General features: G+C 39.6%; 1 protein-coding gene across 2 annotated transcripts in view; it reads left to right on the forward strand.

Moving 5' to 3' along the window:
• PITPNC1 (phosphatidylinositol transfer protein cytoplasmic 1) overlaps window positions 1-21,145 on the forward strand; it is a 363,762-nt gene that overhangs the window by 117,684 nt on the left and 224,933 nt on the right. The gene's annotated exons all lie outside the window — the stretch shown is intronic.

Consider the following 21,145-nt stretch of genomic DNA (forward strand, 5'->3'; position numbering starts at 1 on the left):
CTGTGCTAAATAATTAGAATAAAAATGCCAAAGTGAAGACAGTTCTGCCCTGAAGGGACAATGGAAGAGAAAGCACTTACAGGGAGTGATGGTAAAGGAGAGATATTTTGACTTGGAAAGTTGCAGAGATAGGGCAGCATATTGGTATATTGGCACAACCTTTCCATGACATAGTTGATTCGATTATGATTTTCAGAATAGGATTATGATATGGCGACTGATGTCCAGGGAATGAAGTGAATTGTGGCTAGTGCCAGTGGTTAGTGGGCAACTGAGACATTTGTCAATTAGCATAAGTGAGGTCAGCGTATGATTTTCATCTTTTTTTTTTAAATTACTGCTGCTGTTAGGTTTTTTTTCCTAGAGACTTCTTTGAGAATAGCCTCCTTCCTCCTTAATTTTCCATTCTCTATATTAAACATATATAAATAAACTAGAACAGTTATGAGGTTTCTCCACACAGTGTTAAATGTTGGAATGTAAGGGTTAATCCTACCCTAGGATTTTGCATAACCACTGCTATTTAGTTCTTCAGAATGATTGGATACACAGATGCATGAGAATCTGGCTCTAATTTGGAGGAGATCTCTATTCTCTTGATGACAGATTTCAAGCACTCATGCATCCTACTCGAGTCATCAAGAATATCAGCTACATCAGGGGCTCTTAAACTTTTTGCATGTGTCGTGGACCCCCTTGGCAATTTGATGATGCCCATAAGCCTAAGGATACCTTCTCAAAATAACGTTTTTTTAAATCCATAAAATTACAAAGGAAATCAATTATTGTAATGCTGTTATTAAAAATTTTTATACCCAAGCTTATGAATCCTAGGTTAAGAACTAGATAATTTTGCAGATATTATGGGACTGGAGTTTTTATAAGAAGCCTAAGTAAATAATTGAATATACCAAACATTTCATAGGCGTCTACTATGTGCAAAATATTATTCTGACACTTAGAATTCCTATTAAATATGATCAGTCTCTAGTGTAGATGAGGAAACAATTTCCTGGCATTTAAACCCAATTTGTCTGAGCCTAAGTTCAGTCCTTCCTCCCTGTTCCCTGCTTCCCCTGCCCCCTCCTCTTCTTATAAATGGATAATGTAGTGCTCTGTAACTTAAAGTTTGTAAAAGTCTTACTGAAATAGAATTTAATTCATTAAAAAAGCTCTTTGCCAGCTGCATTATAGCACAACATTAGTCAAAAATAAGAAGCCAGACAGATTTCTATATGTTTTTAGGTGAGTTAGTGGAAAGAGTACTGATTTTTGAGTCAGAGGAACCAGGTTTAAGTTTTGCCTCCTGTGTTTACTACCTAGGGCATTTCACTTAACCACCATGGGCCTCAGTTTCTTCATTTGTAAAATGGGGAGAAGGGGTTTGAATTACATAGTCTCTGAGAGTCTTTCCAGCTCTAGAAAAGATTACTGTGTAATATTTTTCAGACAGCACAACAGAAAAAAAAATTTTTCTTATGAAAGTTACAAACTTACATGCTATGTTTAATTCATCAGCTGTGTTCACAATTCACAAACCCAAGCCATCTGGCTGCTTCTTCCTAGATCTGGGTGATTTCTTTAGAGATTCAAAAAAGGAGGTCAGTCATTGAAGTGCAGCATACCAGAATTGAATTACGTATTTTATTTGTTTAATTCTCTTTAGTTGCTGACTGGAGCTCTTAAGAGTTACAGGAGGGCTGAGCTACTGGAGCTTGTGTCTACCTGTGCTTTCAGGAAGGAATTGTAGAAAGGCATAAAAGTCTAATTTTAATAACAGTTAATGATAATACCTTGCATTAACATAGAGCTTTAAGGCTTGCAAAGCAGTTTATATATTGTAAACCTGCTGAGTGTGGTCTAAGAAAGACAAAGAGAATTAGGCTGTATGTGTGTTTATTCTCTCAGAGTGGGTGGGCATACATTTGCATGGGAGCTGCAGTTGTAACTGAGCTCCCTTTGGGGTTAGGCTGCGCAGTTTATGTACCCTTTCAACAGGGACTGCTCTTACTCAAGAATTTCACCCCTGGACTGAGAAAATATCTCTATACCAGACCACTCCCAGTCTTGGACTATCTAAACAAAGAATCTACACCCAAGCTTGTGTAGAACTCTGTGGGCTTCCCCAGTTTAGATTAAATTTCTTGCAGGCTTTGGTGGTAAATGAGCAGGAAAAGGAGAGTCAATGCAATCTCATTATCAGTAATGTCCTTCTCAAGAAAAACTCAATGTAAAGTCAGGACTTTGGAAAGGGGTGGGAGTGGGGTGGGGGGTAGGGGTGGGGAGAGGGGTAGCTCTGAATCTCCCTAAGTGGTTATTAATAATCAGTTTGTTATAGTAGTTTAGAGGGATTTCTGGGTTTAACAAGTGAATTTGCAAGGATCTCAGGTATGTCTTGAGGGATGTTCAGTTTGCCTCGTTGGCTGATTCTGATTTCCAGGTTAGTTTGGCCTCCTGGTTAGTAAGGAAGCTCAAGCAGACCAACATAGTTAAGTCATTAACCATTTGATTTTCACAATTCCCACAATATATTTGATCCTCACATCAACTCTGTGAGATAGGTACTATTATAATCTCCATTTTACAGATGAAGAAACTGAGGCACAGACTTTTCCAGGGTAACATTGCTAGTAAGAGTCTGAAGCGATTTGTCCTCAGGTCTTCCTGACTCTAAGTCCCCTAGTTGTTTCCACTTTTCCACCTACCTGCTCAATTGTAATTGTTTGTGCTCAGGTAAGGAGCTGCGGTTTCACCTGTCACCACTATAGCTCCTTGGGTTTTGCTAACAGATTTAGTCAAGGTGGAGTTATGAGGTGGCCCTTCCCTCTCATGGACTTAAAAGGGAGAAGGATAGTGAAAAATTGAATGCAGTAAGGGAACATTCCGGAAATGTCTATCTGCAGAGATATCAACAATAATACTTTAAAAATATTATTTTCAGTGTTTAATTTGTGTAAATTTTTTTTGGAGTATCTAAGCCTTTTCCCTCTTCTACTCCAAGGTCCACCCTTATAAAAAAGGACAAAAAAGAAAGTTTTAAAAAAAGGCACTTTAGCAAAATTCAACTGAGTGTGACCTCTGCAATGAAGGAAGGGAGTTGTTTCTTCTCATGCTTTCTCTGGGGATAAGCATGGTCCTTATAATTATACAGCATTCAGATCCTCTTTTTTCCTTTCCATTTTCATCCTTGTAGCCATTGTATTTTTTTTTTGTCATTTTTTCCCTGGTTCTGTGTACTTCACTCTGTGTCAGTTCATATGTCTTCCTGGGCTTTTCTGAATTCTTCCTATTCAGTGTATCTTACACAGTAACTAATATTCTCTTGCCTCCATTTGAAGTAATAACATTTAAATTTGAACCAGTCTCCAACCCTGGAAACCCCGTGTTGTGTGTTTCCTCCATCCTTATTCTGTGGTACCAAAATTGGGGTTAAATGACTTGCCCAAGGTCACACAGCTAGTAAGTGTGTCAAGTGTCTGAAGCCCGATTTAAACTCAGGTCTCCTGACTCCAGGGCTGGTACTCTACTCATTGTGCCACCTAGCTGCCCCACTGGTATCTCTTTTGATATATTCTTAGAATGTTAGAGCTAGCTAGACTATAGAGACCATCTAGTCTAATGCTATCATTTTATAGATAATTCCAATATTTCAAGTATGGTAGAATGGTGATAGAAACTACATAGAATTGGGAGGGGAAACATATTAATATGTAAAACCAAATCTTACTGGCACATTGAAGTACTTCAGTTTGCCTTCATTGCATGGTATTACAGCCTCCAACTTAAACTTTATTGTAAAAATGGAATTTATTTACAAACTGAGCACCCTACTTCAAACAGTTAAAATCAGATTTCTCTGACTTCTAATTTTAGAAGGAATCAAGCTGACCTTCAATTTGCAGTTGCTAACTGAAGCCCTGTTACCTGGGTGACTAGATTTACAATATGTCAGTATGCAAATAACATCTGCCCACAAGGAAAGAGAAGGACCTTGTCTGGGGGATGTCAATTAGTCTGGGAAAAATTCTTTATTTGGTATTACAGTGGGAGAGGCATCTAAAGGTAGGGGAGAGATGGGAAAGGAAACCTGGAGAAAAGGTTTTGATGTTTGAGTTTTATAGCTTTCTTCTTTTAGGTAGGTCTGAGGGGGCCATATGATTGGGAGCAGTGCATAGGCCAGTCTCGGAGTCAGGAGGACTTGGGTTTGAGTCTTGCCCCTGACATAGATTCCTGTGTAAGCATAGCACCTCTCTGTTCCTTAGGTAAATGTAATCTATCAATCAGCAAGCATTTATTAAGAGTTTACTATCTGCTAGACCCTCAGCTAAGCCCTGAGAATATAAAAGAAATAGCAAAAACATCCCCAAGTCCCTGGGAGGTTACATTTCAAAGTAGAAGACAACATATGCATCAGTCCTTACATGTAAGGTCAATGCAGAGTAACTTTTGAGGGGAAGATGCTGGCAATTGGGGGACAGGATTGACCTCTTGCCGGAGGTAGCATTTGAACTTGGTCATAATCTGATTATAAATTACAAATGAGTTTCCAGTCAAGGGAGTTCTCACACTGGAAGTCCCTACACCAGACACAGGTCCAGCCAAAAAACCCCAAACCAATCCAAAGAGAAGGTATGTAGACCTAGAAGACGCAGACTTTCATCCCTTGAAATCAGAGTCTCTATAGTCAAACATTCTCGTATTTAGTAACCAGAAATGGCTCATGTGTGATTTAGAATGGTTCTTTTTCCTTCTTGTAAAGTTATTAAAAGGGGAGCAAAAACCACTTAGCTATTTTCTAGATAAGTTGGAAGAGTTTAAGGAAGCCTTCAAAAATTGGATTCTTCCTTTGCCTGTTAGCATTTGTAATCCAAGTACCAATTGATAAGAAGTTTGGTTTTTTTTCCCTAGTACAACATGAACTAGATATCAGGAATTAGGCCTCCAGAATAGTGGAGAGGATTTTCTATCTCATTCTGTTGCCCATCTGGTTCGTGGCATAATCTGTAGGAATTTTCTTCTGCACTGGAGTGTGTGTACATCACTATGCCTACACATGCTCTCAGGCTAAGGTTTAGAGTTAAATTTGGAAAAATTCAAATCCGGAGGCAGCAAACTTCTGAAATCCTTTTTCGTTAATTGGTGTCTGTCACATCAGCTATCAGCTGTAGGAATATCTTTCACTCTTCTATTGTGTTCTTTTCAGGAGTCTAATTTTATTTTTTACTTCAAAGTAAGGGTCTCCTAGCAAATTGATAAAGATGCTCTTGGGCTCATTAAACTGACTGTTGAAATGCTTGAATGTTGAAATTTTATAATATCTGGCATGTGATTTCTAGGACCCCTTCTTGTTATGTGTAGAAGGATCTATTTGCTTCTTAGTTTTGTAGCTGCAAATCCTGTCTTTGGGGAATTTAAATGAAGCTATAATGTTTGTTATAGAATATTTACAGATTTGTGTAAAAAGTTAAAGTCTTTTTAGGATCTTTGTTTATTGTAAGTTTATTCTTCCTCTCCTATAGAAACTGAATTAGTTTTCCTGTTATAGAATACTGAAAGGGGGGGGAAAAACCATAAACACCTTTATAAAACCTTTGATTTTCCACATTAGAGAACAACTAGGATCATTCTTCTCCTCCTAGGCAGGGAATTTAAGAGGCAGAAATTCCTGGGAAGATTTATGTCCATATTAGTTGTCCAGGACACTGCAAGAGCTAATTGTCCTCAATTTGTTTTACTTCCACCCCAAGGTCTTCTCCTCCTCACTCAAAAATAACTTAATAAATAAGACTATACCAGCATCATGGATAAAAATCCAAAAGGCTGTACCAGCATCATTGATAAAAATCCTCTACATTTTCCTTGTTTAGAAATCTTTCTCAAAATTATCATGAGCTTGGTAACTATCAGCAAATATGATTATTTCCCCATACAGAGAAAAGTAGAAAAAAAGAACTGCAAAAGAAATTATGAATACCTGCAACGCACAGCTTGTTGTTTTTTAAAGTGTAGTTCAAATTTAACGTGTTTGTTTCGATGTTACCCTGCTTGTTTATGTCTCCTGAATTTCCTTCTGCTCTTTTCTTGTATTTTTCAAATGATTCATTTACCTTTTGCTTTCTTCTCATTCTCTTTTGGTATTATTCTCACTTTTCCTCTCACTTTCTCCCTAATGCCTCAGCCCCACCCCCTCTGGAGTTAAGATTGAACATGGAATTGATCATAGTTCTTAAATCTTCCACAAGTGTTTTTCCTTACATCTTTGTAGCTAGGTGAGTTCAAATACGATTTCACTCACTAGCTGTGATGTATAGTGCTTACTATAAGCAGGACTAGTGCAAAGTGCTAGGAATACAAATACAAGCCCAAAAGAAAGACAGTCTTGTCCTCAAGAAGCTTATATTCTAATTGGGGAAGATAGCACTTAAAAGGAAGCTGAGAAGGGTGGAGCAGGGCTGAGCAGGTAGCTGAGTGGGGGCAGAGTGGAGAAAATCCTGAGTGTCAGTTGTGCAGCTTGGAAAAGAATGAAGACATAGCTAGCCTGGATACTTTCTTTAACATGGAGATTCTGGGAGGAACCAGCCAATCAGAGGAAGGGGCCACAGGGGTGGCAAGTACTCCCCCTTTGAGAAGTCCAAGGATGGAGTAAACTTTCAGGGTAAGGAAGCTTCAGTGGCATGGTAGATAGAGTCCAGAGTTAGAAGTGGAATCTAGATATGAATGAAGACATGGCTGATCTGGGCATTTACTTTAAAGTTGACTTATTTAACTATGTTATGTTCAAATATCACAATTTCCCCAATCATTCCTCAGGGGACAGGTACCCACTCTGTTTCCAGTTCTTTGCTACCAAAAAAAAAAAAACCCCAAAATGTCATTATAAATTGAGTCTATAATATGGGCAACATGCCACACCCATAACACCCTACCTCTCCGAAGAAGGGAAGGAGAAACATTTTCTCATTTCAAAAACAAGCTGGATCATTATAATTACATAGCATACAGTTTAGGATTTTTTGTATTCTTTCCATTTACATAGGCATCATTGTCTATATATCTTCCTATGTTTCTCTGAATTCTTCCTATTCATTGTTTTTTCATTATATGGTGTCAACCTTCAGAGATTGGTCTAAGAAAGACACACAGGATTAGGTCGTATCACTGTTTATTTCTCTCAAAATGGGCAGCATGCATGCCTCCATGCATAGGAGCCACTTTAGAGCTGAGCTCCCTTTGGGCTTAGGGTGCACATTTTATAAACCCTTTCAACAGGGGTTGCTGTCACTGTATCATCATTTCACCCTTACTTCCAGCTATAGCAGACCACTCCCAGACATACCAGAACACTCCCAGCCTTGGAGTATGTAGACAACCTGTCTAAAATCTGGCTCCACCCAAGAGCTGGAGTAGAACTCGGAGAGCTTCCCTACCTTAGATTAAATTACTTGCAAGCTTGAGTGGGGGCTGACCAAGATAAGGAGAATCCATGCAGTCTCATTATCAGTAAAGTCCTTCTGAAGAAAAGCTGAACTTAAATTCAGGATTTTTGGAAGAAGGGGTGGAGGAAGCTCTAAATCTCCAAGATATTGATTATTAATAATCATTTTCATAATGGTAATATTCAATTTACATTACTATACAACAGTTGCCCAAATGATAGAAATTTTATTTCCAGTTTTTTGTTTTTGTTTTTTTTTTTACTACTGGAAAAAGTGCTGTCAGTATTTTGGTATATATATATATATATATATATATATATATACCAATATACTTCCAAAAGTCATATATATATATATATATATGACTTTTATTCCTGTTTTTGATATCCTTGGGAGATATGCCTAAAAATGGGATCTCTGAGTCAAAGAGTATTGGCATTTTAATCCTTTTTTTTTTTAAAGCATAATTCCACATTTGTTTCCAAAATGACTAGATCCCTTCAGACTAGCGAAGTACTATTACAGCATTCTGATTTGAGGTTTGAATCTGCAAGGCTTTGCCTTCCCCACCTAGCTGCATCCTTATCCATTCTTTTAAAAAGTGTAGACATAAACTCTATTTAGTATTATTTAGCCATCTATTAAATATTGGTGCACTATGTGCTTCATTTTTATTAAGGCACCTAAAAAATCTAGTTTTGGATGGGTGTAAAGGAAGAATGAGAAGAAGGAATTCATAGAATTTAGATTCATATCATCTTCATTCCTTCTTTACCTGTTCTTGGTATTTCTGCTATGAGGCTTTCTCATTGTCAGAGGCCTGATTTTCTCTGTAGTGAATGTTATTTGTCCTTCATTTTTGAAAAGAACCAATGATATCACAAGAGTGATGTCTTGACTTGTTCATGAATTGGATTTAAGTGAGGCAGAATTGCACAAAGTCACCAGCATTACTTAATGCCTTAGAAGAAGGAGATCTCAGCAAGCAGCTGAACTTCCGAGGCAGGCACTTTTCATCAAGGATGTTTTTCCCTTGTTCTCTACCACTCCTCCCCACCTTGATAGACAGACAGTAGTAGAAATTACCCTTGGTTTGGAGTCCTATTACATTCAGTAGAGTGGATTGAAATGTGAGATTTGGTGATCCTCCCTGGGAATATAGCCAATTTACCATACTTTGCCTGATTTCATATACTAGTCCAAGAGAATTGGAATTTGCCTTGATCATTTACTCTTCCCTTTCTGTTATTTACTTGATTTTGCCAAGGAAGAGGTAGACTCAATTTACTGTTTCTAGGGAGAAAGGTAAATCATTCTCTTTGATTATTTCATCCTATGTACTGATTCCTATAACCTTTTAAGTTCTGTTCAAGTAAAACCCTCCCTGAAGAGTAGGATGGAAAATGTACCCTGAGATATCCCAGATTTAGACCATTGGGCATAACTTAGGCCCTAAGAAATTCGTTTGTTTATTTATTTTTTTTGGAGAATGAGTCTCCCTGTCTCACTCAGGTTGGAAGAACTGTGGCAATGGCCACTCATGGACTAATCCCAGTAGTGGTTGGCACATGAGCTCTGACTTTGACTGTTTCTGACCTGGCCAGTTCACTCCACCTTAGGCAGCTAGGACACATTCTCTCCCTTCTCTCTCTCTCTCTCTCTCTCTCTCTCTCTCTCTCTCTCTCTCTCTCTCTCATACTCTCTCTCTCTCTTACTCTCTCTCTCTTTCTCTCTCTTTCTCATTGTCTCTCTGTCTCTCTCCATTTCCCCTCCTCCCCCTTATTGATCCCAGACTTACTACAGATGAGATCTCCCAGTACCAGGGATTACACCACCCTGCTCTGCTCTAAGGAGTCTTTATAGAGGACTTTAATGGAAAAAGGGTCTGGGCCAACCAGGTAAGAGAATGCCTGTCCTAACTTGAGGTACTGAGGTTAGGCATTGAAGTCACATGTCAGCATAGCAACTACATGTATATCAGGTCAGCAGTTCTGAGAGAGGCAGCCTAAAGTAAGCATAGTATTATTGCTAAATAATTATTTATTATTATTAAAGAAGTGCCAGCTGTATGGTGTTGGATAAATCACTCCACCCTCTCTGTGCCCTATCTAATCTCCTCATCTGCAGAACGGAGAGGTTGAATTAGGTGATCTATAAAGCCTCTTCCAGATATGGTGTGGGGAAAAGAACACTGGCCTTGAAGTCAGGACGCCTGATCCCACTAACTAGCCATGTCATCTTAGGCACATAAAAACAACAGCAATGATATTAATTATAAACATAAGCTTTACTGACATTATTCCATTATCTGGAATCAGTTACCTTCTTTGAACCTCACTTTATTATCCGTAAAATAGAATCATAGACTTGTCCTGCCTACCTCAAAGAGTTGGTGCAAGGTGACAATTATTTGTATATCCAATCAATCACTATTTTCTTAAGGATTGGTGCTTTCAGCTTTGCAAAGCACTCTGCAAATATTATCTCATTTTATCTTAACAACCTTGGGAGAAAGAGACCATTCATTATCCCCAGTTTATAGACGAGGGAACTGAGACACAGGGATTTGCCTATGGTCATATGGGGGGTGGGGAGGGAGAGTGTTTGACCTGAGCTCTTCCTAAGTCCCCTTCTCTGTCCGCTGCACTACCTAGCTACTATTTCATCATTATGAATATTTTCTCCACTAACCTAGATAACAAATTAACAAATGGTCTCTCTGAATTGTTATTATCGAAAAACTCTTGCAGACGGTTAGCCTCCCTGAATTTAGCTGAGTTGGTCTTAGCAGGACTATCTTTTTTTTATTTGTATCCTTTGTCCTTAGCGCAGTGCATGACACAAAACAGGTGCTTAATAAATGTTTATTTGTTGTATTGTATCATTAGGATCATAAATAAGATGGTAGAAGGGACCTTAGAGGTTCACTAGGCCATTCAGACTCTTCATTTTTTTTTTTTTGATGAGTTAACCGTAAGGCCCAGCGTGTCAGTTTAAGTGACATGTATTATGTGTCAAAGGTGGAATTTGAACCAGGACACCCATCCCTTCCCAATTCAAAATCCATATTTCTTATATTGCCCTCTCTGAAAATAGCCATCAAGTCTGGCACCTCATCTACAATTGATCAATAATAATAGTACGGATAGATAACTCTTTGTGATTGGGAAAACATTTCCCACGTATTATTCCATTTTATCCTATGCTATTCTTCTTCTTCTTTTATAGTTGAGGAAACTGAGGCAAACATGAGTTAGATGACTTCCCCAGGGTCACAAGGCTAGGAAATTCTCTGAGTCAGAATTTGAACTGAGGTCCTCTAAACTCCAGATCCAGCGCGGTGCCAGTTGGCTGCCTACAGCTCCTGCCACTTATTAAGAACTTGCTACGTGGGAGGCACTGTGCCTGAAGCCTTTTAAAGCTTGTTGGCTTCGATTCCAAGAACCCTAGATCACCTCTATATCATCAAGAACTGTCAGGGCAGGAGGATCCTCCCCTATTCAGGTCTTCAGGATGCCTCATTTCTGACTCTGGTATTGTGTGTGAGCTTTAAGCAAGAATCTTTCTCCAAATTCTTTCAATACGATGAACTAGTGGCTTGAGCACAGCTATTTTGTTGTATTGGCAAACCTTATAGCAGTTACTTATTTGAAACATTTTGACAATAGTACATTTTATTCTGTAGCATTTCGTATACCTTGGAGAAATCTGTCAAGTTACAGGATACATATGTGTGTTGGGGGTGGGATGGGGTGGTATAGTGTGAGTGAGTGGGGAAATGTTTTAAAAAGAGAATAATTCATTTATCAAATGACAAAATAAATTTCTCATTTTGTTTTTGTTTTTGGTATTTGAAAGAAATACCTCCCTCATTAGTGAGCATGGACCCTAGGGCAGCATTAACTTAGGTGTCAGCACTTATTTGGAAAGTTTGATGACGTTGAAGCATTCTCTGAGATCTTGTTGTTCCAGGAATGAGGTGGCTTGAATAATTTTTCTATATATTATCAACGCTCATTATCTAATTCTGCACAAAGTAGCCAGTTGCTTTGCATCCAGGTAACTTTTTCTCTCCTATCCTTCCAACCCCTGAAGATATTTGTGCAATGTTTATACCTTCCCTCTATGCTATTCTTCATTTTCTTAAAACAGAATGAATAGGCACAGTAGATCTCATAAAGAAGGGCCCACTTAGCTCTATAAAATCATTTCTGCTGGGGCAACAAAGGTGTTCTCTTTCCCTCCCCCCACTTAACCCTCTTCTCCCCACTGCTGTTCATTTTACTTCCCTTGGAAAGATAACTGGCCATGAGGGCAAGGTTAGTGAGAACAGGACATCTTTCTGTGCTGACTTTGTCCTTGGAAGGAGCCAGGCCACAGTGCATTTCCTGGAATAACTCACTTTCCAGAGGGTTGGGTTTTCTTGGTCTTGTGATTGGCTACATGTTTACATTCTGTAGTAAACACAGGGGCCTTTGATTGCTTTCTAAAGGTCATACCAGTCACCCTTTGTCTATGGATTGAGGTTGGTTTCACATTTCAAGCAGTTTGGTGGCTCTAATGCCTATGTAAAGCTTTCTGGGGCCTGTAGAGCTCTTTCCCTTTTCTTCCTTCCCCCTTCCCTCCCCCTCCCTTCCCTCCCTCCTCCCCATTCTCTTCCCCTTTCCCTCTCTTCTCTATCTTCTTTCTCTCCCTTTCCCTCTCTTCCTTCCCCATTTCATTCTCTCTCTCCTCTCCTTTTCCTTGTCCCTTCCCTCTCCTCTCTCTTTTCCCTTCTTTCTTCCCTCTTTCCTCTCCCTTCCCCTTCTTTCTCTCCTCTCCTCCCTCCCCCTCCCCTTCCCCTTCTCTTCCTATTTCACTCAGGTTGGAAGAGCCACTACTACTGATTCCCCATAAGAGCTTTGACCTCCTCTATTCCTGACCTGAGCTGGTTCCTCCCCTCCTTAGGCAACTTGGTGGCCTCTCCCCCTTCTTCCCATGGCTTACCATGTTGATGCAAAACTTAGTGTGGACACTCAGTTTTGAGCCCACTGCAGCTTAGAATTCCAGAGCTTAGGAGGTTCTCCTGGTTCTTAGGAGCCTTAACCTCCTCCCCAGGAGCTGAGATGACAGGTGTATGATGCTGCCATGCCAGGCCAGTAGTTAGATTCTTAAAAGCCATTTAGAGATTGTCCCTGTTTCTACTCCCACTCACAGATTCTTCTTTAGTCAGGGATAGACCAGAATGGACAGGATTCTTAGAACTGAGACGATCTCAAAGACTTGCTTGTCTAGAACAAGGGAAGTCATTCTGTTCACAGCTTTAGTTGATGCTCATATTGCTGTACATGAGTACTATATAATTTACCATTATGGCTTTCCAATTTGTAAGAAGTCTTCAGGAGCATATATCTATTCCAAAGGCAAGCATGTTTTAGAAGATGTGCAGAAGCGATGGTCAGCCATGATAGACTTAGCCCTTCTCAACAATACAGTGATCTAAGACAATTCCAAAGGACTCATGATAGAAGATGCTATCCACATCCAGTGAAAGAACTAGGGTAGGCTGAGTGTAGATCAAAGCATACTATTTTCACTTTCTTTGTGTCTTTTTTTTCGTGTTTTTTCCCCTTTTGTTCTGTTTCTTCTTTCACATCATCACTAACATGGAAACATATTTAACATGATTACACAGGTTTAACCTTTATCAGATTATTGCCATTTTGAGGAGAGGGGAGAGGAGTGAAGGAGGGAGAAAAATTTGGAAGTCAAAATCTTATAAAAATGAATGTTGAAAGCTATCTTTACATGTAATTAGAAAAAATAAAATACTATTTACATTAAAAAAAGAAGAAGCACAAAAATGTATCCGGCTTGCTTTTAGTTTTCCTATATTTCATGTAACTATTGTACTCAGGGGCTCAGTTTAGTGAATTTGTCTCATCATGCTAAGTATACTTAGAGGAACTTGTGTACTCCTCTGGTTACCAAGGGATTGCCACTCACTACCAGAATAAAATTTAGCCCAGAGCTTCTTTTCCTAGCAGAAGTGAACTCTTCTGTCTGTTTATCTCTCCTTTGAACTTACAGGATGTCAGGCCCTCTGTATGCATGACTTTTGTATTCATTTTCAATCAAAGAAAGATCTTTGAATTAAACATTAATAACTCATCTGCATCTGAAATCATTCTACCTTTCTCTTCATTCCCACACCATAGCACACATAGCTAGTGCGTCATCCAGGGACCTCAAAGGGCTGCATATAAACATCGAAGGGGAAAGATAAAAATGTAGTGATGCATTCACTGATATACCAAAATATGAGCTGCAGGTTTGTATTTTCTTCGTGGGATCGGATATTGGTTTTGGTAGTTTATTGATTTGGCAGGGAAAGATCTGATAGAACACGGAAAATCTTTGTACTTCTCTTTTAATCATAGTCCAAGTTGAGAAACTGGAGGCCCTGCCTGCCCATTGAATTACAAAGCTGAAATGGACCTTGAAGGGTCATCTGGCCCATTCTCCTGCCTGATAGATGAAAATTTGAACTAGTATCAATTTCCAGGGAAAAAAATAAGTATGTTGCAATCACTCCTGGCTTAAATTCATTATCTAATAGAACCTTAGATGGGTGAATAGTCAGTCCGGTCAACAAGCACTTATTAAGTGCCTACTATGTACCAGTAATTGTATCATCTCTGTGATATGTGGCAATCATATTCATCAAGGAACTCTTTCCTTATCAGCACACTACTAGAGTTGAAGTGATCAGGAAATAATTTATAGTCTGTTAATCTCCCTTTTTATCCTTTTATAGCCCCTACCCACATACAACATGTCACAGTTGGGAGACATCATTTGAGGAGATTGATAACTTGGATATGCAACCAGTAAAGGTATTAAAAGTAGGAAAAAAGTCAAGTCACCTGGTAGCACATTGTGTCAGGATTCTGGTCCTTGAGGTTCTGTCTTCTTTAATAGAAGCAGCAACAATGATAGCAGTGACTACAGCCATAAGAGTAAGGTAGCAACTTGTCTGAATGCCATCCCGGAAGATGAGAATGAGATACTCATAACTGACAATATACAGCATTTGCTTTGAATGTTGCAAAATACTTTGTGTACCTTGTCTTTTATGAGGTTCGTATTCCGGGTACTCCAGGTACCATACTCATTAATTGTTCATTAAATATTAATAACTCATCTGCAGCGGAAATCATTTTACCTTCCTCTTCATTCTGGCACCATAACACATCTAGTGTGTCGTCTGGGGACCTCAAAGTCCTTTGAAGGGAGAAGATAAAAATATAATGCATTCACTCATATAATAAAATACAAGCTATAAATTGTATCTATGAGGGAATCGAGGCTAGAGAGGTTAAGTGATGTGCTCAGTCACACAGCTTGTGACTATGCAGCTAGGGGTAGAGTGCCAGGCCTAGAGTCAGGAAGACTTATCTCCCTGAGTTCAGCTCAGACACTTATTAGGTATGTGACCCTTGGGCAAGTCATTTAACCTTATTTGCCTCAGTTTCCTCATCTGTAAAATGAGCTGGAGAAGGAAATGGCAAACCAGTCTGGCAAGTCATTTAACCCTATTTGCCTCAGTTTCCTCATCTGTAAAATGAGCCAGAGAAGGAAATGGCAAACCAGTCTAGTGTCTTTGCCAAGAAAACCCCAAATGGAGTCACCAAGAGTCAGACACTCCTGAAAAATAACAAATGCAGCTTATAAGTTTCAGAGGCAGAATTTGAACCCTAGGCCTTCTTCACTTCAAATCCAGACCTCTGTCTTCTGAGCTGAGCTGCCTCATTGCATGAGGCTGCCTTTCCGGTACCCTTTATTAAAGGATACTTTAAATTCTTTTACCTTGCTGTTGGATAGCTACTCTCACTAGTGACTAATCCTTCCATTTCCTGTGGTCTCTATGATTTTACCTCTAGTTATCTTTTTTTTTTTTTTTGGTGGCAGCTGGGGTTAAGTGACTTGCCCGGGGTGATACAGCTAGTAAGTGTCTGAGGCCAAATTTAAACTCAGATCCTCCTGATTCCAGGCCTGATGGTCTATCCACTGTGTTACCTAGCTGTCTCTCTTCCCCACTCCCACCCCAAGTGACTTTAAATTGAAGTTTTCCCTTTCATCATTTAGTTTCATTATTTCCTCTTAGCCCAGCTGACTCAATATGGACTCATGGCTCACTATGCTTATCTGTCAATCAATCAACAAGCATTTATTAAGCACTGACTGTGTGTCAGGAATTATATTAGGCATTGTGGATACAAAGCCAAAATTGAAACAGCACCTGATCTCAAGAACTTACATTATTCTGGGGAAGAAAATTGAAACAGCCCTTGATCTCAAGGATTTACATTATTCTGGACCAAGAATATAGAAAAGTATAATAGGATATCTACAAAGGAAATATAAGGTAATTTTGGAAGGGTGGGCTCTAGGACCTGGAGGATGTCTGCATGTAGAAGGTGAGCTGAATCCTGAAGGAAACAGATTTTAAGAGATGGAGGTGAAGGTAATGCATTCCAGGGGGGATAGTGAATGGAAAGGAAGAGATGAATTGCTACATTTGAGGAACAATCAGAAGACCTGTTTGACAGGATTATATTGTGTTTGGAGGGGGAGTGATGTGTAATGAGGCTGAAAATATAGTTTGGGGACAGGTTGTGAAGAACTTTAACTATCACACTGGGGAGCTTGTATTTGAACCTAGAGGCATTAGGGAGTCTCTGGAGTTTATTGAGTAATGGAGAGACGCGGTCAGCCTTGCACTTTTGGAAGAGCTCTTTGGCAACTATGTGGAAAATTAATTGCACGGATTGCAATAGGAAGACACTTGAGACAGGGAGGCTAATTAGAAAGCTATTGCAGTAGCCTAGGAGAAAGGTGAGCATGAATTAGGGGAGTAGATGGATGAGTACCAAAAATGAGGCATATGAAAGGATGGCTGTGGAGGTAGAGGTTACAAAATTTGACAGCTGATTGGATATGATGGGGATAATGCTGGGCTTGTGACTCTGGGTGATGAGAAATTCAAAAAAAGGGTAGGTTTAGGCCAAAAGATAGTGAGTCCCATTTTGGACATACTGAGTTTCACATTTGTATGGGGCAGTCAGATTGAAAGGTCTATTAGGTTGTTAGTGATGTGGGGCTAGAGCTCGGACACTAGGGCTAGATATACAGATCTGAGAGTCATCTTCATATAGGTAACAGGAGCAGATGAGGCTACCACGTGACAAGTAGTAGCCAGAAGGCCTATGACAGAAACTTGGGTTATATACACAGCCAGGGTGTATGATTGGATAGAGTGCCTGCCAGGCCTGCAGTCAGATAGACTCATTGTCCTGAGTTCAAATCTATGCTTAGACACTTACTAGCTGTGTGACCCTGGGCAAGTCACTTAACCCTGTTTGCCTTAGTTTCCTCACCTGTAAAATGAGCTGGAGAAGGAAAATGGCAAACCACTCCAGTATCTTTGGCAAGAAAACCTCCAAATGGGATCACAAAGAGTCGGACACAACTGAAAAACGATTGAAAATCAACAAAAGAGTACTTGATGTGGATAGTAAAGCAGCAAAGATTGAGAAGGATCGGTGAGACAAGAAGGAGGAGAACCTAGAGACAGCATTATACGTGAAAACCCAGAGAAAAGAGACCATTCAAGAGACCATTCAATAGAACAGTCAACAGTGTCAGACGTTACGAGGTAAAGAAGAGGTTAAAGTTAATGTTAAGAGGTTAAGAAGGATGAGGACTGCAAAAAGGCCATCAAATTTGGCAACCAATCTGTGGATCTGGCTACACCTTAAGTTTCTTCAGGGACCTCAGTTGACTGACACTAAGGGCTTCATGTGGATCCCACACAACTCAGACCTTCTCTCTGTTATTCACTCAGACTCTGACAGTAAGTGAGGCCATTCTGCATTTTGTTCCTACTTGACTCAGCACATTGGAATATATTCCCTAAACGAAGGTTCGTCAACCATATAAATCTTTGTTTTGTTTTTAAAATTTACCAGTAACATACAGAAAGTCTATGGGGATTTGAATTCAGGAAGAAGATAAGGATTGCTCCCTATGGAAATGATATGATACCAAGTCACTCTAAAGTACTTTTGGAAAATATCAGAGGTGAATGCCATATGATGACCTCTGATAAAATTTTCTACTAAAGAAATAGGTAATCTTAGGGCACATTGTAATCAGTCAATCAGCAAGCATTGATTAAGTGCCTCCTATATGCCAAGCACTGCAGTAGGGGTGGGAATACAAATATGAAGGATGAAACAATCAAACCCTGCTCTCATGGACCTTGAATTCTATTATAATAAGTTCATAAATAAATATACACTGAATAATTATAGAGAGAATAAATAAAATAAATGGGCACTAACAGTTGGAGGTGGACAATCAGACAAGGCTTCTTGGGAAAGGTGAGCTGAGTCTTGAAGGAAGATAGAGATTCTTTAAGGCAGAGATGAGAAAGAAGTGTATTCCAATATGCAGGAATGGCCATTGCAAATGATAAGGTCATTGTTAGTCTCTGGGAATATAGCAGATGCTTAATTCTTATAGATTTCAACAACCTCTAAGTTTTACGAAGATAGAGAAATGGATTAAGTGAATGTTGTCATGGAGCTATTATTAGATATGGCTGCTAGACACACCAGGAAGAAAATCCTAGTTGAATAACACCTTGTCTGTCTCATCGCCTCCATGGGAGATCAGGCCATATTCCCTTTCCCCAGAAGATGAGATTCTCTAATCTTGCCTAAACCTCTGCTGTATTGGACCAGCTCCAGGGCAGACTGAATTCTCTAGGACAGGGGTAGGGAACCTGGGGCCTTGATACCACATGTGGCCTTCTAGGTCCTTGGGTGTGGCCTTTTGACTGAGTCTAAGTTTTACAGAATAAATCCTTTTATTAAGGGGATTTGTTCTGTGAAGTTTGGGTTCAGTCATTTGAGGACCTAGAGGGTCACATGTGGCCTTGAGGCCCCAGGTTCCCCATCCTGGCCCTAGGACAATCCTAGAACCTAGAACCAAATTCCTGAAAGTCCATTAGGTATAATGAATGTCCTGGAACCCCATTCAATTTAGGTGGAGCTGAACTAGAATTAGGCATGAGGAGAAGAGGGGTAAGCCCTGAGCATCTGCATGAGGGCAATATTTGCCTTGCTCTGGTAATACACATTGAAACTACCATCTTTTTCTTAGCTTCCTAAGAAGAGATTATTAAATTCTGGTCTCAGAGAATTTATTTCTTGGATGAAACTGCTGTTTGAGCTCTTGGGAGTGGAGTATTATGTACTGCTTTCCTGGCCCCGCCCATGGGTTAGGACCATCCTGGCCCTGTGGCTTGGGTCAGATGGGGGCAGATGGAAAGATGCTGATATCTAGAGCAAAGTGCAAGATGCAAGCTGAGGGCAGGTCAAGGCCAAGGAATACTTATCAAAAGATAACAAGAATATGAAGGTCAAGACAAGAGGAGCATCTCCAGTCCAGACATATTGGTTCTGGGGCATTTTTATTCAATGGTCCAAGGGTGTGGTATTCAAAACAGAACTGAGCTCATCCCCAAGGTTTCCCATTTTTAGACTCGTTAGGCTGTATGATCATGTAGCAGTTCTTTTAGGTGCTGCTGTTTAGGACTAGCACCAATCCATCGATGTTAACAGCTCCTCACCACTGTTCATGCTCCCTGCACCAGAAAGAGCTAAATTCTTGTGGCAGTAGACACTAGTCTGGTAACTATAATAGTAGCTGACATTTATATAGCATTTTGCAATTTCTAGAACATTTTATATGCTATTATCTCATTTGAGCCATGTAAGTATTCTTTACATTAGGCAATCTTGAGTGTTGATATTCCAGATTTGTAGACGAGAAAACTTAGTCTCCGTGAGGTATTCCTAATGAACTGAGGATCTCAATGTGTGTCTTCTCTTTCCAATGTCTTTTCCACAGCAGATTTAAAAAAAAATTTAAAGAAGTGGAATGATGGGTAAGAGAGCTGGCCTTGGCATCAGGAAGACCTGGGCTCAAATACTGCCTTAGACTCTTAGTAGCTTTGTGACACTGGGCAAATTGCCTAATTTTTCTTAGCCTCTGTTTATTTCTTTGTAAAATCGGGATAGTAATAGTACCTACCTCAGGGGATTGTTGTGAGGATCAGATGGAATAACATGAAAACCTCATAGTTCTATATTCTATTATTCTATATTCCATATTATATCATTATGTATCACTATATGTTGTATATTATATCATTATTCTCCTCCTCCTCATTATTATTGTCATGATTGTTTGTATATGGAGGCATTTAGCTTTACTGTGTTTTAGGGTCCGTAAAGGGTCTTCTGACAATAGCAATAGTTAATGCTAACACTTTGAGTGTACACCTTAGGGCTTCTTCTCCAAGGAGCTCATGTTGTACCTCCAGTTCGAGTCCACAAATATTTATTAAGTATCTAACATACATATCAGCCAGTCAGTCAGCAATCAATTATTAAATGCTTGCTATATATCAGACACTGTGCCAAGTGTTAGGGATACAAAGAAAGGCAAATATAGGGTCCCTGCCCTCAGAGAGGATACATTCTAATGGAAGAGACAACATGCAAATATGTCCATGGAAGATTATATAGAAGGTGGATGCATAGCTAGTATTTATATAGCACTTTAGGGTTTGCAAAGTGCTTTGTGAATCTCATTTTATTCTCACAACAACATTGGAGGTAGGTGCATTTATTATTTTCATTTTACATTGAAAGGTAGAACATTTTATATGCTATTATCTCATTTGAGCCATATAAGTATTCTTTACATTAGGCAATCTTGAGTATTGCTATTCCAAATTTATAGATGAGAAAACTGAGTCTCGGCACTTATAAGCCCACGTCCGTCCCAGAGCTCATAAGTGAGCTTGCAGTTGATCCCAGGTCTTCCTGACTCCAGGTCCAGTGCTCTGTCCATTATACCATCAAAGGCACTGTGCTAAGTACTAGGGATACACAAAAACAAAAGTCTCTGCTTTCAGAGAACTTGCATGCTTCTTATGGGAAACAATAGGGAATCAAGGGAAACTCATAGGGGGAGAGAGTCACTAACAACTGGGTAGGGTGAGGAAGCAGGGATCAGGAAAGGCTTCGAAGACTTGAATTGAGCCTTGAAGGAAAGCCAGGACTTCTGAGCGGTGGGGATGAGGAGGCAGAGCCTTTCTGACCTGGGAAGTTTGTGCTATTGTGAATCCTGGAGGTAGAGGATGGAATATTGAGTGGGTACAAGAGCTAATAGTGCAATTTGGCTAAGACATGAATTTCATGAAGTGCAATAGTATGAAGGTGACTAGAAGGTAGGTAAGAGCCAGTGAATGTCTTTAAATGCCAGGCTAAGGAATTTTGTATTTTATCCTGTAGTCAATAAGGGACCACTGAAGGCTTTGAATAGGAATGATATGGATGCCTAAAAGAAAATTACTTTGACATCCATGTAGTATAGATTGGAGAAGGGAGACCAATTAGAAGACTGTTGTAGTAGTCTAGGCAAGAGTGACGGTCTGAATTACAGTTGAGGTGAATAGATATGAAAGACATTGGGTGATTGGAAAGATGCCATTACACAAGGAAATTTGGGAGTGGGGTAAGTTTTGGGGAAAAGATGAGTTCCATTGAGATTGATTGAGTTTGAAATGCCTACAGGCTATGCAGATTGAAATG

Source organism: Trichosurus vulpecula, chromosome 4 (genome assembly GCF_011100635.1).
Source record: "Trichosurus vulpecula isolate mTriVul1 chromosome 4, mTriVul1.pri, whole genome shotgun sequence".
Classification (NCBI taxonomy): domain Eukaryota; kingdom Metazoa; phylum Chordata; class Mammalia; order Diprotodontia; family Phalangeridae; genus Trichosurus; species Trichosurus vulpecula.